At 41.6% G+C, this 18,591-nt stretch overlaps 2 protein-coding genes across 20 annotated transcripts in view; one reads left to right on the top strand and one right to left on the bottom strand.

The window, feature by feature from the left end:
• Positions 1–18,591, bottom strand: part of RAB3GAP1 (RAB3 GTPase activating protein catalytic subunit 1) — a 199,230-nt gene that overhangs the window by 5,071 nt on the left and 175,568 nt on the right. The gene's annotated exons all lie outside the window — the stretch shown is intronic.
• ZRANB3 (zinc finger RANBP2-type containing 3) overlaps positions 1–18,591 on the top strand; it is a 332,321-nt gene that overhangs the window by 278,586 nt on the left and 35,144 nt on the right. The gene's annotated exons all lie outside the window — the stretch shown is intronic.

The following is an 18,591-nucleotide window of genomic DNA, read 5'->3' as shown; positions in this document are numbered from 1 at the left end:
TATGCCCAGTAATGGGATTGCTGGTTTGAATGGTAGTTCTGCTTTTAGCCCTTTGAAGAACTGCCATACTGCTTTCCACAATAGTTGAACTAATTTACACTCCCACCAACAGTGTATGTGTTCCCTTTTCTCTGCAACCTTGCCCACCTCTGTTATTTTTTTCACTTTTTAATAGCCATTCTAACTGGTGTGAGATGATATCTCACTGTGGTTTTGATTTGCATTTCTCTAGTGATCAGTAATATTGAACTTTTCTTCATATATTTGTTGGCCGCATGTATGTCTTCTTTTGAGAAGTGTCTGTTCATTTCCTTTGCCTACTTTTTTTTGTTGTTGTTGTTGAGACAGAGTCTCGCTTTCTCACCCAGGCTGGAGTGTGATGGTGCAATCTTGGCTCACTGCAGCCTTCGGCTCCCAGGTTCAAGCAAGTTGCATGCCTCAACCTCCCGAGTAGCTGGTACTACAGGTGCACGCCACCATGCTCAGCTAATTTTTGTAGTTTTTGTAAAGATAGGCTTTCACAATTTTGGCCAGGCTAGTCTCAAACTACTGACCTCAGGTGATCCACCCATCTCGGCTTCCCATAGTGCTGAGATTATAGCCATGAGCCACCATGCCGGGCCCTTTGCCCACTTTTTAATGGAATTTTTTGTTTTTCTCTTGTAAATTTGTTTAAGTTTCTTATAGATGCTGGATATTAGACCTTTGTCAGATGCATAGTTTGCAAATACTTTATTCCTTTCTGTAGGTTGTCTGTTTACTCTGTTGATAGTTTATTTTGCTGTGCAGAAGCTCTTAAGTTTAATTAGATCCCACTTGTCAACTGTTGCTTTTGTTAAGATTGCTTTTGGTGTTGTCATGAGAACTTTGCTCATTCCTTTGTCCAGAATGGTATTGCCTATGTTGTCTCCCAGGACTTTTATACTTTTGGGCCTGGAGGCTCTGTACAGGGAGTTGCCAAGCAGCTACTGGCTCCATAGCTCTGGTGGGTGATGGCTAGAGCCCCAGGCTTGGAGGACCTACCCAATGAGCAGATATGGGAATGGGCACCCATGTAACAGTCTGACCAGTTTTCTGTAGGGCTACTGAAGTAGCTGAGGGCCCCTCCAGTCCCTGGTCACCTCAGATTTTCCAGTACCTAGAGGTATCACCAGTGAAGTCTGAAACAGCAAAGATGGCAGCCTATCCCACCCTCTAGGAGCTTCATCCCAGGGAGGTACAGGCCTGTTGCTGGTCCAAAGGCACCTGAAGGAGGTAGCTGGTGACCTGGTTGGGAGGTTCTGTCCAGTGAGGAGGAATGGGATTGGGGACTCACTTAAAAAAAGCAGTCTGGCCACGTTTTGGTAGAGCAGCTGTGCTGTGCTGGGGGATCCCTTCCACCCTCCACACTCCCTCCACTTGGACTTTCCAAAGCTGGAAGACTGGAACAGCTAAGGTGCCTAAACAGCAAACATGGCGACTAGCCCCTCCCCTCAGGACCTCCTTCTTAGGGAGGTGCAATGCCGCTTCTGGTAGCTGACTGGAATTTTAGAGGTGCCATGGAAGTGAGTTGCCGTGGAAATGGGGCCTGCAGGCTGTTGCTGTTCATCCACCTGCATTCAGCCTCTTTCCTAGGGATATGTACAGGAGTCTAACCTCCCACTTCATACAACACTGCACCTGGCTAAGACCATGTCTCTAAAAAAATAATAATAATAAGTAATAACGTTTTCTTTTTTACTACTTTGGGTTTTTAAAAAAATCAAAATGTGTTTTATTTTGTGTGTTTTGTTTTGTTTTCTCTCTACCTGCAGAGAAACACTAGTAGTTGTGCCCAAGAGTGGATATTATCAGTATTTTATTTAGCTGTATGGGAATGAACATTTTGGAAAATCTGAAAAAAAAAAACAGTCATTTCTTTCTTAGAGTAATTTAAATCTATTTTTTTCAGTTAGATGATTAAAACCCTTCTTGTGTCACTCTATCTCCTTTGAAAACAGACTCTTGTTGGCTTGTTTACAAATGCTCACGAGGGCTTTTTAGTTCCAGTTCCAATCATCAATTCTCTGTGGTTCAAGAGACCAGCATGATGTCCCAATCACCCATTTGTTAAATAGGTTTATTAATATTTTTAGGAACAGGAGCCAAATGACATGAGGCAGTAATGGTTCCTACCAGAGCTGCCCTTTGATCAAAGTCTATTAAACTTGACATCAGTGCTTTTGTTGGTAGCCTGTGCTTCCCTGGAATAGCACCAAGCTTTGAAGTGCTTTATTTTTTATGAGTTTTACTAGATTTTTTTTTCCCTCTCCTTCAGTTCTAATAACTGACTTTTAATCCTATCATCATAGCCAGGGGATTTGTCTGTAAAGACCGGTAGTTTGCTGTGGTGAAAAACAGGGCAAATAGATTAGGACTCTGAACTTTTCAGATAAAAACATACATTTTGCCATCTTAAGCATTTTGCAGTTTGTATTCCCAGCACTTCTCACCAAAAGCAGTATTTTTCTTTTGTTTTTCAAAAACAATATTCAACAAAAGACAGGAACATAATAACTGAGTTTCAGCTGTATAACTGAAGAGAGGAATATGTTCTTCTATCTTCCATTTTCCTTATGACATGGGCGTGTTGTTATAATTATATTTTTCTCATAAGCTTTGTGATAAAAATTACTGTAGGCTTAGATCACTCTTCCTTCTCTAAGGAGCAGGGAGTCATGTTATTGATGAATCTAACATTTTTGGAAAATATGCATTTTTTTGGGAAGCATTCTGTTTGCAATTATTTCTACGTTTTTCCCAAATGCTTTAATCAGTGAATCTACTAACAGCTGTAGCAGTGTTGCCAGCTCTACTAAAAGAGAACACTTTATGAAAAATTAACAAAAAAGGACAACAGAAAAGTCATTAGAAGCATATTTATATTTGATATCTGTATCTACAAATTAGTATCTTGTTTAAGGTCACCTTCTTCTTTTATAAACCAGACATGTTCCCAATACCTGCTTGAGTCTCCATGAGTTGATGGTGATATGTCTCTGTCTCAAAACATCAAGGATGGCCGGGCACGGTGGCTCACACCTGTAATCCCAGCACTTTGGGAGGCTGAGGTGGGTGGATCACCTGAGGTCAGGAGTTCGAGACCAGCCTGGCCAACATGGTGAAACCCCATCTTTACTAAAAACACAAAAAATTAGCCAGGCATGGTGGTGGGCACCTGTAATCCCAGCTACTTGGGAGGCTGAGGCAGGATTCGCCTGAACCCAGGAGGTGGAGGTTTTGCAGTGAGCCGAGATTGTGCCATTGCACTGCAGCCTGGGCGATAGAGTGAGACTCCGTCTCAAAAAAAAAAAAAAGAAAAAAAAAAATCAAGGATAATGTGTTTTGTTTTAAACTGACCTATGTGACCTTTGGGTCCTGCCAATATAGTAATTTCCTAGCCATTCAAATCCATGTATTTACTTCTACTTACCTTATCAACAGTTTCCCTCTTTTTGATTGTGTGACTCTACTTGTCATTTGCCGTCTTATGAGAAACTATCCAAACTCCAGTTACAGTGACAGACAGATGAGCTCAGCTAGCACATTTCATGCCTGCACAGGGGTTACTCTGTGCCAGCATTCTTCAGTTTATAAAAATTATTATTTCAAAGAGGCCAGAGGGATTCTTATGAAGTATGTAAAAGACTTCATGTATTTGTTTCTCCTTGAAGGGAGTGTCACCACCCATGTGTATATTCACATATGAATTCTCAGTCCCTCTTTTCGTGCAGAAAATTAAGGAAAGAAATGAAGCTATTAGTCCTGGCACAGTGGCTCACGCCTGTAAGCCCAGCACTTTGGGAGGCCGAGACAGGCGGATCACCTGAGGTCAAGAGTTCGAGACCAGCCTGGCACATGGTGAGACCCCGTCTCTACTAAAAATACAAAAAATTAGCTGGGCATGGTGGTGGGCACCTGTAATCCCAGCTGCTTGGGAGGCTGAGGCAGGAGAATGGCTTGAACCTGGGAGGCGGAAGTTGCAGTGAGCTGAGATCACACCATTGCACTCCAGCCTGAGCAACAGAGCAAGACCCTGTCTCAAAAAAAAAATAAAAAAAAAAAGAAAAGAAATGGAGCTATTAAAACCACAAGTCCACCTTCACATGTTTATCATGGTGAAACCCTGTCTCTTTTTTTTTTTTTTTTTTTCGAGACGGAGTTTCAATCTCGTTGCCCAGGCTGAAGTGCAATGACGCGATCTCGGCTTACCATAACCTCTGCCTCCCAGGTTCAAGCGATTCTCCTGCCTCAGCCTCCCAAGTAGCTGGGATTACAGGCATGTGCCACCATGCCAGGCTATTTTTGTATTTTTAGTAGAGATGGGGTTTCTCCGTGTTGGTCAGTCTGCTCTTGAACTCCCGACCTCAGGTGATCCGCCTGCCTCAGCCTCCCGAAGTGCTGGGATTACAGGCGTGAGCCACAGCACCCAGCCCCTGTCTCTACTAAAAATACAAAAAATTAGCCAGGCATGGTGGCACATGCTTGTAGTCCCAGCTACTCAGGAGACTGAGGCACGAGAATCACTTGAACCAGGGAGGCGGAGGTTGCAGTGAGCCAAGATTGTGCCACTTCACTCCAACCTGGGCAACAGAGTGAGATTCTGCCTCAAAAAACAAAACAAAAAATCATTTTCAGTAAACCAGGAGACCCTCTTTGTTTCCATCCAGCAGGTATAATTATCTTTAGAATATGTCAAAGAGATTTTCTCACTTGTTTTTCTATTAGTCATAGCTGCTAAATGTCAAAGAGACCTCATCAACCAACTTCCTGCTGATTGCCCAGAGGCTACAATCAGAAAGCACAATTGATGACATGGATCAGGTTTCTCACTGATTACCTCATAGGAAATCCTTACTCCTTTTAGGCCTTCCAGCTTATGGCAGCCCTGTGGCCAGGACCCTAACTTGTAAGGTTTACTTCCTGTGACAGCATTCGTCATTGTTCAGTTTAGCCATCATAACATTAGCCATAGTCGTTGCTAATCTTGCCCTCTCCTTTTGCTAACATTGTATTCTTAAGAGTATCTTTTGGTTCACAATATTATTGAAATGATTTCCTTTCTATCCTTTCCCTTGTTTTCTGGATTTTATGTACTAAAGCCTCAATTTTGTTACCCAAGTGGAATGTTCTGTTTTAGAACATCACCTGTACTGATTACTCCTATGCACTGTTCATAAACTACCATAATGGCAGAAGTATGCATCAGTTTCTCATTACTGTCAGTCACTGCTAACCTTACCTCTCAGCCTGCCTTCAGCACATAATGAGAATTCTCAAATGCTATTTTCCCAAAATAAGTCATTGCTTAAATAGTAAAATAAGTTATTTTTAAAATAGCTTAATTAAATAGCTTAATTAAGAAGATCAACTGTAAAGCTGGTATTTGAAGGCCCTGAGAATTCTTTTTTTGCGGGGAGGCTTCTTTAATTGTGTTTATTTATTTATTTATGTATTTATTTTTGAGATGGAGTATGCTCTGTCACCCAGGCTGGAGTGCAATGGTGCAATCTCAGCTCACTGCAACCTCCACTTCCTGGGTTCATGTGATTCTCGTGCGTCAGCCTCCCGAGTAGCTGGGATTATAGGCACCCACCACCACGCACGACTAATTTTTTTGTATTTTCAGTAGAGACAGGGTTTCACCATGTTGGCCAGGCTGGTTTCGAACTCCTGACCTCAAGTGATCTGCCCGCCTTGGCCTCCCAAAATGCTGAGATTACAGGCGTGAGCCCCAACGCCTAGCTAATTTTTGTGTTTTTAGTAGAGATGGGGTTTTGATATGTTGTCCAGGCTGGTTTGATCTGTTTGGCCAGATCAAGTGATCTGCCCGCCTTGGACTTCCAAAGTGCTTGGATTACAGGCATGAGCCACCACGTTTGGCCTTCTTTGTTGTTCTGTTTTGTTGTTGGGAAGGTTCCTTTTGTTTTAACAAATGTTGCAAATTTTTTTTTTTTTTTTTTGGTGGGGAAATGGAGACATAAGTCATTAAATAAACAGATTCTTTAAAATATAGAATAGGACAAAAGATTCAAGTATTATTTAAACATTATTCAGTGTAGATGACAGTGGACTATTATATATTTTATATATATAGCTACGCTGACATCAGTTTGTTTTATTTGCTCTTATTAAAAAAAAAAATTTAAGGCCAGGCATGGTGGCTCATGCTTTTAATTCCAGCACTTTGGGAAGCTAAGGCAGAAGGATCGCTTGAGCCCAGGAGTTCAAGACCAGCCCAGGCAACATAGGGAGACCATTGTCTAAACAGTAACAACAAAAATTAACCAGACATGGCAGCATGCACCTGTAGTCCCAGCTACTCAGGAGGCTGAGGCAAGAGCATCTCTTGAGCTCAGAAGGCTAAGACTGCAGTGAGCTGTGATCACACCACTGCACTCCAGCCTTGGTGACAAAGTGAGACCCTGCTTCAGAAAGAAAAAAAAAGTTTTTTTAAGTATAGGAAGAGAGGTGGTTGAGGGTATGGTTAAGGCATTAAATTGAAAACAAGCAGATTAAGAAAGATTCCTTAATTAATGGTAATTTTTTTTATTATTATTTCTTTTAGAAGGAGTCTCACTCTGTCGCCCAGGCTGGAGTGCAGTGGCGCGATCTCGGGTCACTGCAACCTCTGCCTGCCGAGTTCCCTGCCTCAGCCTCCTGAGTAGCTGGGATTACAGGCACCGACGCTATGCATGGCTGATTTTTGTATTTTTAGTAGAGACGGGGTTTCACCATCTTGGCCAGACTGATCTTGAAATCCTGACCTCATGATCCACACACCTCGGCCTCCCAAAGTGCTGGGATTACAGGCGTGAGCCACCGCGCCCAGCCTCTTTAGCACCTTTCTCTGACCAGCTCCGTGGTAGCTAACATTGTGTCATCTGTGGAGAAACTGACTAGACCAAGCAAAAACTTGTGGAGACTGAAGGAGATCATAAAAGAGTCTGTGATGACCCTACAGTGAAGTCTCCCATGTGGAACTCCTGATGGCATTTTAGCATCTTATTAAATACCAGTGGATAACAGAAGGCCATCTCTCATGTGAAAAACAGAAACCAAAACAAACATGTAAGCCAAGAATGAGATACAAAAGAAACAATGTAATGAGCTGAAGAAAATGTAAAAACAAAACAAAAAACTACCATCAGTAGACACAGATAAGTAAAAATATTGTGCTCATGAAACAAGAATAAGAAAAAGGAAAAATCAGAGAACACAACAAGCTCTTAGAGCTTAAAACTGTATTAAAAAATAATACCAGAAATTAATAATTAAATAAGGAAAGAAAGGAGGATAATGAAGAAATTACCCAGAAGTAGAACAAAGATATAGAAAAAATGAAGAAAATTAAATAATCTGTTCAGAAGGGGGTCTAGAAAGATGAAATAGAGGAAGAAAAAAATAATTTAAGAAAACTTCCCAGGACGGAAGGACACAAGTTGATCTGATTGAAAGTACCTACCGAAAGCCAGGTGCAGTGGTGTGCCTGTAGGTTCCAGCTACTTAGTAGGCTGAGCAGGAGGATTGCTTGTGCCCTAGGAGTTTGAGCCCCGCCTGAGTAACACTGAGACCCCATCTCTTTAAAAAAAAAATTAAAAAAGAAAGTACCTACTGAGTGTCTACTATAATGAATGGGAAACTGAAACACACACTAAAGCCATTACCCTCCTGATTTTTTGCTTGAGTTTTCTTCTGGATATCTTTTACTCATTCAACCATTAATTTTGTTCCCTTGTTTTCTGTCCTTTTTACCTTTTCTTACTTTATTGAACTACCTCTATGTGGCATGACATCCACTTTTATGATTTTATCCACCTGCATGTCCATGATTGTTCTCTGATACCTAAATCCAATTGTCTCTCTTTTTTTCTGGAGACAGAGTCTCACTCTGTCACCCAGGCTGGAGTTCAGAGGCAAAAGTCGGCTCGCTGCAACCTCTGCTTCCTGAGTTCAAGTGATTCTCATGCCTCAGCCTCCCAAGAAGCTGGAATTACAGGCGTGCGCACGATGCCCAGCTACTTTTTGTATTTTTTGTAGAGCTGGGGTTTGACCATGTTGGCTAGGCTGGTCTGGAACTCCTGACCTCAAGTGATTCGCCCACCTTACCCTCCCAAAGTTCTGGGATTACAGGTGTGAGCCACCGCGCCTGGCCTCAGTTGTCTCTCTTATGGACTCCAAACCTGCTTCCTGGAATCCTGTACCCCAGTACCACTAGTTCTCGTACATTTCTAAAAGTGAACTTGTTTCCTTAGCTCTTCTTTTTTGGTCTGCTAATGAACCTATTTATCTTTCTGTATTTTCTATTGCAGTAACTGAAAATATCATCCCTACCATGTTACAAGTCAAAAATCTAGGAGTCTGAAGCTTACTCTAGGCCCCTGCATCTTCCTTACCCCTCATGTTCAATCAGCATGTCCCATCAGATCTTCTTGTTGCTAGCCCCATGTGTCCTGAGTTCCCAGGAAACTCTCCCATTCCCCATTCATCCCTCAAGGAAGGGACGATCAAGTGTCATTAGACATTTGAAGAGCAAATCTATAGCATGAAAAAGGTAAACAAAAGTAAACTAATACACAAATTGATCCTGAAGATAATTTTTAAAAAACTCTTAAGTAGTAGTTTTAGATTTGAGATTATATTGCCCATAAAAATAAAATGAGAATATGGTAAAAAAAAAAAAAGAACAGAGAATAACAAGGAACTTTTAGATGTTAAAAATATGCTTGCCAAACTAAAATGATTCTATAGAAGGGTTGAAAGATAAGTAGAGGAAAACTAAGAGTTTACAGGGTAAAAAGACAAAAAGAAGGAAAATATTACAGTAAAAGGTAAGACATGAATGTATAAGTCTAACATTCTACTAATAGGAATGCCAGAAAAAGAGAAAATTAAGAGGAAGGAACTATCAAAGAATAATAGAAATTTTCAAGAGCTAAAGATAATAGTATTCAAAATTAATAAGGTATCTTAGGTGCTGAGCAGAATTTTTAAAGGCATATAAATATAGACTATATAGAGGTAAATCACTGTTAAATTTTAAAACACCAGAAATAAAATTTCCTGAAGAGCCCTAAAAGAAAGCAAAAATGTGCAGCCTACCAAGGAACAACATTTTCAGCAACAACAGATGTTGGAAGAAACAGAACAATGCCTTTAAGGATTTGAGAGGTCAGGCACGGTGGCTCACGCCTGTAATTCCACCACTTTGGGAGGCCAAGACAGGTGGATTACTTGAGCTCAACAGTTCAAGACCAGCCTGGGCAACATGTTGAAACTCAGTCTCTACAAAAAAATACAAAAATTAGCCAGGCATGGTGGCATGCTCCTGCAGTCCCAGCTACTTGGGAAGCTGAGGTGGGAGGATCACTTGAATCCAGGAGGTCAAGACTCCAATGAGCTGTAATTGCACCACTACACTCTAACCTGGGTGACAGAGGAAGACCCTGTCTCAAAAAGGAAGGATTCAAGGAGAATCGTATGCCCAGCAAAACTACTGAATAAAGATGAGGACAAAATCAACTCATTTCTAGACAGGCAAGGACAGAAAGTTTACCTCTATCAGAAAAACAGTATGGTTTAACTAGAAATAGCTGATAGAATTTGTTCATGTTTGCTGAACATTTGCTAGTATTTTCAAAATTCTGCAAGCTCTCTTTGCTGTTTTATTGTACAGAATAGAATATTTTCTTTAAATGTTTAATTCTATTTGTTTCTTTGTTACCTTTTTGTTTTTAAGAGACAGGGTCTTGCCATGTTGCCCAGACTGGTGTGGGACTCCTGGACTCAAGCAATCCTCCTTCCTCAGCCTCCTAAAGTAGCTAGGACTACAGGCGCACGCCACCATACCTGGCTAATTTTTCTGTTTTTTGTAGAGACAGGATCTTGCTATATTGCCCAGGCTGGTCTCGAACTCCTTGCATCAAACAGTCCTCCTGTCCTGGCTTCTCAATGTACTGGACTACAGGCATGAGCCACTGTACTCAGCCTGTTACCTTTTTTAAAAAAACACCAAACTTCATCAGTCTATTAATCTCTCTGATTTCCTCCACCCTTTTTTTTTTTTTTTGACATGGAGTCTTGCTCCATCGCCCAGGCTGGAGTGCAGTGGTGCGGTCTTGGATCATGCAACCTCCACCTCCCAGGTTCGAGCGATTCTTCTGCTTCAGTCTCCCAAGTAGCTGGGACTACAGGTTCATGCCACCACGCCCAGCTAATTTTTGTATTAGTAGAGACAGGGTTTCATCGTGTTGGCCAGGCTGGTCTCGAACTCCTGACGTCGTGATCCACCCACCTCAGCTTCCCAAAGTGCTGGGATTACAAGCATGAGCCACCATGCCCGGCCCCCTCTTTCTTTAATTTCCCTTATGCATTGTTTTAAAAATCGTGTCTTGTGGTTAATGATTTCATTCTTTATATTTATCTGAATTCTGTATATTTTCACAACTAATTAGATAACTTTTTATAGTATTTGAGAATGTATAAATTAACAGCCATGCAAAATAAGAGTTCTACATTATTGGGAGTAGTGGAATAGGGGAGAGAGCTTTTTCCCCATGATAACATGTTTTAATTTTACAAATATGGGAACAGCCTAAATTTTCCTTCCGTATTTTTTCGCTTCCTTTTTTTTTTTTTGAATTTTTATACTGTGGTAAATAAAATTTGCCATTTTAACCATTTTTAAGTGTACAGTTAGTGGCATTACATTCACAGTGTGTTGTGCACCCACCACCAGTATTTCCAAAAATTTTCCATTACCCCAGAGAGTCTATAATTATGTAGCAATCACTCTCCATTTCCCCTTCCCCTCCGGCCTCTGGTAACCACTAATCTTTCTGTTTTTATGAATTTTATAATTCTTTCTTATACAGTACCACTAAGAAGTACAGATAATATTCATTATGTAAAATATCATTTACAATATATGGTATTTTGCTATCATTATCTACAGGGTCTGTCTTAGTTATCTATTACTGCATAACAAATTGCTCCAAAACTTAGTGTCTTAAGACAACAATAGCCATGTATTATTTCTTACAGTTTCTATGGGTGCAGGATTCAACTAGGGTAAAACAGGAATGACATGTCTCCTCCATGATGACTGTGGTCTTTGATGGAAGACACCCATGCTAGGGGCTGAAAACTTCTCTGAAGGCTTGTTCACTCACATGTCTGGCAATTGGTGCTGTCTGTCACCTGGGAGCTTTTCTGGGGCTGTCAACTGGAACACCGCAGGATTTCTCCATGTGGCCTGGGTTTCCTCACACCAGTGGTGGCTAGGTTCCCAAGGCAAGTGTCCCAAGAGAGAAAGAAAGGGAGAGACAGAGGGCCAGCCAAGTTGAAGCCATATTACCTTCAGTGACCTAGCCTCAGAAGTCACACAGCATTGGCCAGGCACGGTGGCTCACACCTGTAATCCCATCGCTTTGGGGGACCGGGGCGGGTGGATCACCTCAGGTCATGAGTTCAAGACCAGCCTGGCCAACATGATGAAACCCCATCTCTACTAAAAATACAAAAATTAGCTGGGCGTGGTGGTGAACACCTGTAATCTCAGCTACTTTTGGGAGGCTAAGGCAGGAGAATCACTTGAACTCGGAAGACGGAGGTTGCAGTGAGCCGAGACTGCGCCATTGTACTCCAGCCTGGGAGACAAGAGTGAAACTCTGCCTCAAAAAAAAAGAGAGAAGTCACACAGCATTACTTTAACTGCATTCTGTTGGGTGAGACAGTTACAAAGGTCTACTCATGTTCAAGGAAGAAGAACATAGATCCCACCTCTCAATGGAGGCATGTCAGTGTCACATTGTACGAAGAGCATGTGAAATGACATAAGAATTGGTGTGACCATCATTGAAAATATATTCAGCCACACTGTGTTTCTAACATAGTTCCCAACTCCACCTCTGAAAATAAATCCTTTAATTTGCCCTAACTGTAGCTAATTAACCCTGGAGATAGGTATCCTACTTTCTCTAATTAGGAAACTGAGATTCACACATTGAAAAGATGAAAAACATGCAATGATGTAGCTGTTCTTAAACAAAAGAAATACATTTCTTGAAAACAAGGTTATTATTAAAATGTGTCTACTAAAGAAGCTGTCCTAATTAACAGGTTTTTTTGTTTTTTGTTTTTAATTATACTTTAAGTTTTAGGGTAAATGTGCACAACGTGCAGATTTGTTACATATGTATACATGTGCCATGTTGGTGTGCTGCACCCATTAACTCGTCATTTAACATTAGGTATATCTCCTAATGCTATCCCTCCCACCTTCCCCGACCCCACAACAGGCCCTGGTGTGTGATGTTCCCCTTCCTGTGTCCATGTGTTCTCATTGTTCAGTTCCCACCTATGAGTGAGAACATGGGATGTTTGGTTTTTTGTCCTTGCGATAGTTTGCTGAGAATGATGGTTTCCAGCTTCATCCATGTCCCTACAAAGGACATGAACTCATCATTTTTTATGGCTGCATAGTATTCCATGGTGTATATGTGCCACATTTTCTTAATCCAGTCTATCATTGTTGGACATTTGGGTTGGTTCCAGGTCTTTGCTATTGTGAATAGTGCCGAAATAAACATACGTGTGCATGTGTCTTTATAGCAGCATGTTTTATAATCCTTTGGGTATATACCCAGTAATGGGATGGCTGGGTCAAATGGTATTTCTAGTTCTAGATCCCTGAGGAATCGCCACACTAACTTCCACAAGGGTTGAACTAGTTTACAGTCCCACCAACAGTGTCAAAGTGTTCCTATTTCTCCACATCCTCTCCAGCACCTGTTGTTTCCTGACTTTTTAATGATCGCCATTCTAACTGGTGTGAGATGGTATCTCATTGTGGTTTTGATTTGCATTTCTCTGATGGCCAGTGATGATGAGCATTTTTTCATGTGTCTTTTGGCTGCATAAATGTCTTCTTTTGAGAAGTGTCTGTTCATATCCTTCGCCCACTTTTTGATGGGGTCGTTTGTTTTTTTCTTGTAAATTTGTTTGAGTTCATTGTAGATTCTGGATATTAGCCCTTTGTCAGATAAGTAGGTTGCGAAAATTTTCTCCCATTTTGTAGGTTGCCTATTCACTCTGATGGTAGTTTCTTTTGCTGTGCAGAAGCTCTTTAGTTTAATTAGATCCCATTTGTCAATTTTGGCTTTTGTTGCCATTGCTTTTGGTATTTTAGACATGAAGTCCTTGCCCATGCCTATGTCCTGAATGGTAATACCTAAGTTTTGTTCTAGGGTTTTTATGATTTTAGGTCTAACGTTTAAGTCTTTAATCCATCTTGAATTAATTTTTGTATAAGGTGTAAGGAAGGGATCCAGTTTCAGCTTTCTACATATGGCTAGCCAGTTTTCCCAATACCATTTATTAAATAGGGAATCCTTTCCCCATTGCTTGTTTTTCTCAGGTTTGTCAAAGATCAGATAGTTGTAGATATGCGGCGTTATTTCTGAGGGCTCTGTTCTGTTCCATTGATCTATATCTCTGTTTTGGTGCCAGTACCATGCTGTTTTGGTTACTGTAGCCTTGTAGTATAGTTTGAAGTCAGGTAGCACGATGCCTCCAGCTTTGTTCTTTTGGCTTAGGATTGACTTGGCAATGCGGGCTCTTTTTTGGTTCCGTATGAACTTTAAAGTACTTTTTTCCAATTCTGTGAAGAAAGTCATTGGTAGCTTGATGGGGATGGCATTGAATCTATAAATTACCTTGGGCAGTATGGCCATTTTCACGATATTGATTCTTCCTACCCATGAGCATGGAATGTTCTTGCATTTGTTTGTGTCCTCTTTTATTTCCTTGAGCAGTGGTTTGTAGTTCTCCTTGAAGAGGTCCTTCGCGTCCCTTCTAAGTTGGATTCCTAGGTATTTTATTCTCTTTGAAGCAATTGTGAATGGGAGTTCACTCATGATTTGGCTTTCTGTTTGTCTGTTATTGGTGTATAAGAATGCTTGTGATTTTTGCACATTGATTTTGTATCCTGAGACTTTGCTGAAGTTGCTTATCAGCTTAAGGAGATTTTGGGCTGAGACAGTGGGGTTTTCTAGATAGAAAATCATGTCATCTGCAAACAGGGACAATTTGACTTCCTCTTTTCCTATTTCAACACCCTTTATTTGTTTCTCCTGCCTTATTGCCCTGGCCAGAACTTCCAACACTGTGTTGAATAGGAGTGGTGAGAAAGTGCATCCGTGTCTTGTGCCAGCTTTCAAAGGGAATGCTTCCAGTTTTTGCCCATTCAGTGTGATATCGGCTGTGGGTTTGTCATAGATAGCTCTTATTATTTTGAGATACGTCCCATCAATACCTAATTTATTGAGAGTTTTTAGCATGAAGAGTTGTTGAATTTTGTCAAAGGCCTTTTCTGCATCTATTGAGATAATCATGTGGTTTTTGTCATTGGTTCTGTTTATATACTGGATTACGTTTATTGATTTTCATATGTTGAACCAGCCTTGCATCCCAGGGATGAAGCCCACTTGATCATGGTGGATAAGCTTTTTGATGTGTTGCTGGATTCGGTTTGCCAGTATTTTATTGAGGATTTTTGCATCAGTGTTAATCAGGGATATTGGTCTAAAATTCTCTTTTTTTGTTGTGTCTCTGCCCGGCTTTGGTATCAGGATGATGCTGGCCTCATAAAATGAGTTAGGAAGGATTCCCTCTTTTTCTATTGATTGGAATAGTTTCAGAAGGAATGGTACCAGCTCTTCCTTCTACCTGTGGTAGAATTTGGCTGTGAATCCATCTGGTCCTGGACTTTTTTTGGTTGGTAAGCTATTAATTATTCCTCAATTTCAGAGCCTGTTATTGGTCTATTCAGAGATTCAACTTCTTCTTGGTTTAGTCTTGGGAGGGTGTATTTGTCAAGGAATTTATCCATTTCTTCTAGATTTTCTAGTTTATTTGCGTAGAGGTGTTTATAGTATTCTCTGATGGTAGTTTGTATTTCTGTGGGATCGGTGGTGATCTCCCCTTTATCATTTTTTATTGCGTCTATTTGATTCTTCTCTCTTTTCTTCTTTATTAGTCATGCTAGCGGTCTATCAATTTTGTTGATCTTTTGAAAAAACCAGCTCCTGGATTCATTGAAATTTTGAAGGATTTTTTGTGTCTCTGTTTCCTTCAGTTCTACTCTGATCTTAGTTATTTCTTGCCTTCTGCTAGCTTTTGAATTTGTTTGCTCTTGCTTCTCTAGTTCTTTTAATTGTGATGTTAGTGTGTCAATTTTAGATCTTTCCTGCTTTCTCTTGTGGGCATTTAGTGCTATAAATTTCCCTCTACACACTGCTTTGAATGTGTCCCAGAGATTCTGGTATGTTGTGTCTTTGTTCTCATTAGTTTCAAAGAACATCTTTATTTCTGCCTTCATTTCATTGTGTACCCAGTAGTCATTCAGGAGCAGGTTGTTCAGTTTCCATGTAGTTATGCGGTTTTGAGTGAGTTTCTTAATCCTGAGTTCTAGTTTGATTGCACACTGTGGTCTGAGAGAGAGTTTGTTATAATTTCTGTTCTTTTACATTTGCTGAGGAGTGCTTTACTTCCAACTATGTGGTCAGTTTTGGAATACATGTGGTGTGGTGCTGAAAAGAATGGATATTCTGTTGATTAGGGGTGGAGAGTTCTATAGATGTCTATTGGGTCTGCTTGGTGCAGAGCTGGGTTCAATTCCTGGATATCCTTGTTAACTTTCTGTCTTGTTGATCTGTCTAGTGTTGACAGTGGGGTGTTAAGGTCTCCGATTATTATTGTGTGGGAGACTAAGTCTCTTTGTAGGTCTCTAAGGACTTGCTTTATGAATCTGGGTGTTCCTGTATTGGGTGCATATATATTTAGGATAGTTAGCTCTTCTTGTTGAATTGATGCCTTTACCATTATGTAATGGCCTTCTTTGTCGCTTTTGATCTTTGTTGGTTTAAAGTCTGTTTTATCCGAGACTAGGATTGCAACCCCTGCCTTTTTGTGTTTTCCATTTGCTTGGCAGATCTTCCTCCATTCCTTTATTTTGAGCCTATGTGTGTCTCTGCACGTGAGATGGGTTTCCTGAATACAGCACACTGATGGGTCTTGACTCTTTATCCAATTTGCCAGTCTGTGTCTTTTAATTGGAGCATTTAGCCCATTTACATTTAAGGTTAATATTGTTACGTGTGAATTTGATCCTGTCATTATGATGTTAGCTGGTTATTTTGCTTGTTAGTTGATGCAGTTTCTTCCTAGCCTTGATGGTCTTTACAATTTGGCATGTTTTTGCAGTGGCTGGTACCGGTTGTTCCTTTCCATGTTTAGTGCTTCCTTCAGGAGCTCTTTTAGGGCAAACCTGGTGGTGACAAAATCTCTCAGCATTTGCTTGTCTGTAAAGGATTTTATTCTCCTTCACTTATGAAGCTTAATTTGGCTGGATATGAAATTCTGGGTTGAAAATTCTTTTCTTTAAGAATGTTGAATGTTGGCCCCCACTCTCTTCTGGCTTGTAGAGTTTCTGCCGAGAGATCAGCTGTTAGTCTGATGGGCTTCCCTTTGTGGGTAACCCAAGCTTTCTCTCTGGCTGCCTTTAACATTTTTTCCTTCATTTCAACTTTCGTGAATCTGACAATTGTGTGTCTTGGAGTTGCTCTTCTTGAGGAGTATCTTTGTGGCGTTCTCTGTATTTCCTGAATTTGAATGTTGGCCTGCCTTGCCAGATTGGGGAAGTTCTCCTGGATAATATCCTGCAGAGTTTTTTCCAACTTGGTTCCATTCTCCCCGTCACTTTCAGGTACACCAATCAGATGTAGATTTGGTCTTTTCACATAGTCCCATATTTCTTGGAGGCTTTGTTCGTTTCTTTTTATTCTTTTTTCTCTAAATTTCTCTTCTCGCTTCATTTCATTCATTTGATCTTCCATCACTGATACTCTCTCTTCCAGTTGATCGAATCGGCTACTGAGGCTTGTGCATTCATCACGTAGCTCTCGTGCTGTGGTTTTCAGCTCCATGAGGTCCTTTAAGGACTTCTCTGCATTGGTTATTCTAGTTAGCCATTCGTCCAATTTTTTTTCAAGGTTTTTAACTTCTTTGCCATTGGCTCGTACTTCCTCCTTTAGCTCGGAGTAGTTTGATCATCGGAAGCCGCCTTCTCTCACCTCATCAAAGTCATTCTCCATCCAGCTTTGTTCCATTGCTGTTGAGGAGCTCGTTCCTTTGGAGGAGGAGAGGCACTCTGATTTTTAGAGTTTCCAGTTTTTCTGCTCTGTTTTTTCCCCATCTTTGTGGTTTTATCTACCTTTGATCTTTGATGATGGTGACGTACAGATGGGATTTTGGTGTGGATGTCCTTTCTGTTTGTTAGTTTTCCTTCTAACAGTCAGGACCCTCAGCTGCAGGTCTGTTGGGGTTTGCTGGAGGTCCACTCCAGACCCTGTTTGCCTGGGTATCAGCAGCGGAGGCTGTAGAACAGCGGATATTGGGGAACAGCAAATGTTGCTGCCTGATCATTCCTCTGGAAGTTTTGTCTCAGAGGAGTACCCAGCCATGTGAGGTGTCAGTCTGCCCCTACTGGGGGCTGCCTCCCAGTTAGGCTACTCGAGGGTCAGGGATCCACTTGAGGAGGCAGTCTGTCCATTCTCAGATCTCCAGCTGCGTGCTGGGATAACCACTACTCTCTTCAAAGCTGTCAGACAGGGACATTTAAGTCTGCAGAGGTTTCTGCTGCCTTTTGTTTGGCTATGCCCTGCCCCTAGAGGTGGCATCTACAGAGGCAGGCAGGCCTCCTTGAGCTGTGGTGGGCTCCACCCAGTTCGAGCTTCCAGGCCACTTTGTTTACCTACTCAAGCCTCAACAATGGCAGGCAGCCCTCCCACAGTCTCGCTGCAGCCTTGCAGTTTGATTTCAGACTGCTGTGCTAGCAATGAGCAAGGCTCCGTGGGTGTAGGACCCTTCAAGCCAGGCGCAGGATATAATCTCCTGGTGTGGCGTTTGCTAAGACCATTGGAAAAGCGCAGTATTAGGGTGGGAGTGACCCGATTTTCCAGGTGCCATCTGTCACCCCTTTCTTTGACTAGGAAAGGAAATTCCCTGACCCCTTGCGCTTCCCGGGTGAGTCGATGCCTCGCCCTGCTTCGGCTCGCACTCAGTGCACTGCACCCACTGTCCTGCACCCACTATCTGACACTCCCCAGTGAGATGAACCTGGTACCTCAGTTGGAAATGCAGAAATCACCCATCTTCAGTCACTCTGGGAGCTGTAGACTGGAGCTGTTCCTGTTCGACCATCTTGGCTCCATCCCCCGGGTTTTCTTTTTTTTTTTTTTGATAGGGTCTCACTCTGTTGCCTCAGCTGAAGTGCAGTGGCACAATCACAGGTCACTGTAGCCTCAACCTCCCAGGCTCCAGCAGTATTTCCATCTCAGCTCCCCGAGTAGCTGGGACTACAGGTGCATGCCACCACTCCTGGCTAATTTTTGTTTGGGGGTTTGTTTTTGTTTTGTTTTTTTTTTCGTAGCGATGGGGTTTCACCATGTTGCCCAAGCTAGTCTTGAACTCCTGGGCTCACGCAATCCTGCCATCTCAGCCTTCCAAAGTGCT

This window comes from Pongo abelii, chromosome 11 (assembly GCF_028885655.2).
Source record: "Pongo abelii isolate AG06213 chromosome 11, NHGRI_mPonAbe1-v2.0_pri, whole genome shotgun sequence".
In the NCBI taxonomy this organism is placed as follows: domain Eukaryota; kingdom Metazoa; phylum Chordata; class Mammalia; order Primates; family Hominidae; genus Pongo; species Pongo abelii.
The sequence above is the reverse complement of the archived record's forward strand: the minus strand, read 5'-3'. Positions and strand labels throughout refer to the sequence as shown.